Here is a 2,171-nt window from a genome sequence, read left to right on the forward strand (position 1 = left end):
GCCGAGGAGCGATTCCCTACCAGTCGGTTAAAAACTAGAGGAACGTGAGAGAAGTGTGTGTGTGTGTGTGTGTGTGTGTGTGTGTGTGTGTGTATTATATTCATGAGCCACAACAACCATATGCATGCCATGCACCTGCAGCGGCGCGGCAGCGTAGCCCGCCTGGCGCAGCTGTAACAGCTACTGGCAGCCGTAGCCAGCTATGCAGCGCAGCGGCAGCAGCATAACCAGCGGTAGCTGGCACAATACGCCTGCAGCGGCGGCAGCAGCAATAATGTCTATGCAGCCACACAGCAGCAGCTGTGGCAGCAGCTGGCAATACTGTGTATACCTTCACCAGCAGCAGCTGGCTACTGGCTAACGGCAACAACAACAGCAACACGCCTTACTGTGGCTGGCTTCTTCGCTTCTTCCTTCGCTGTGTGCAGCCTGTAATGGTATGTGGCATGCAGCTGTAGCCAGCAGCGGCAATAGCTACGGCGGCAACCTGTCTGCAGCGGCAACATGCCAGCCAGCGTATGCTGTATGCAATACTGGCAGCCAGCTAATACTACAGCCATGGCCAGCTGTGGCCCTGCTGCAACAGCGCCAACGGCGTAGCAATCTCTGTTGTATCTTATATTGTATTGTGTCTATTATTGTCTGTGTGTGTGTGTGTTATGTGATTTATTGTGTGTGTGTGTGTGTGTGTCTCTGTTTGTGTGATTTGTTTCAAATCTGTGTGAGGTTAAATACTCCCAGGGTTCAAATGAACACCATCTACCAACAAATGCTGGTAAAATACACACATGGCTGGTAGGTTAGTTTCACTCACCAGCCAAAAAAACATGAATCTTATTGGCGTAACTTCATAGCCGATTTGGCTGGCGGGCCGAAAAGGTTAATTTTGGAACCCTGTCAGCCACCGTTTGTTGAAATAGTTCTTATCCCGGTCTCCTGCAGCGAGATGTGCCACCTTTTTTTTTGTGCTGCATTGTTTGTAGTCGGTGCACCAAGGGAGGGTAAGCTTCGTTTCAGAACTTCGTACCTTTCCATTCTGATCTACCACCATCATCACCTCCCTTACTCCTTTCATCCCATTGACTCCATTCATTCTACGACTTTGACAGAGAATAACTTTACATCTGAAGGGTTTAAAGAACTCTATTTGTCCGTTGTTTATTTCTAAAACATGCAACAGTATAAAAGCTCCATTACCTTGTAGCTCCGTTATGACTGTAGCGGGCTTTTATAACAATAGGCTAACATTATGGGTCTACCACGAGACTTACTGTCACACAGTAGAGGATTATCCATTATAGTACAGGGCTCTCAGGAGTTTGGACTTCCATTATCTGTTTAGGTTTAGTGACTAATGTTAACTAGCATGTTAGTGATCGTAATTAGCCTGTGCTTATGTTATCTCCTCACCCCTATACTACCTCTCATCTCTGTAGGATTGGGAATGATTGATTTCTCACCCACAGCTACCAAGAGACTTCACACTTTCAAGACAGGTTTGCTCCGTCACATCGTCTTCAAGCTCAGTTGGAGCTCTCTACGCTCAGCCAGCACGGGAAAGAGACTTCTGATATCCTTCACTGGTCTCAGACCAGAGACGGAGAACCTACTGTTCATTTATATATATATTCTGTCTTTATGGGTGGTACGGGTGTGGTAGTTAACTAAGCTAGTGAATGAATCTATGTTGCGGTTACTGTTGTGAGTGAGCCAACAGACAAAAAAACAACATAATTACCTGCACTGAGACAAAACTGCGTTGGCCCACCTATTCTACAGCCGGGGAGCCCGTGGTAGCTATTTCAATTAGCGGTGGGTTCTATCGCGAAGTTTGGGTTTCCGTAGCAACCAGGGCTTGTTGTGCTGCAACCGTGGAGCTCAGTAGGGTGCTCTAAGCGTCAAACTGCAACCAGCTCTGAATCAAAATAAAACTTTCCTCTTATTTGTGAAATCAGCATGTGACCCGTTTCAAATCAACCCTCAAAGAATCAGAATCAAGAATCGATGAGAACCGGAATCTAACGGAAGAATCCGAATCGTTAATATCCAAACGATGCCCAACCCTAGGTACGAGTGAGACATCCCGTCTGCATAAACTATCCTTTCAGCTGTCAGACTGGACCGAAAAGACTGGACTTTTATTTTTGGTAGAGACTTCCTGTGGTTACAAC

Source organism: Perca fluviatilis, chromosome 20 (genome assembly GCF_010015445.1).
Source record: "Perca fluviatilis chromosome 20, GENO_Pfluv_1.0, whole genome shotgun sequence".
Lineage (NCBI taxonomy): Eukaryota > Metazoa > Chordata > Actinopteri > Perciformes > Percidae > Perca > Perca fluviatilis.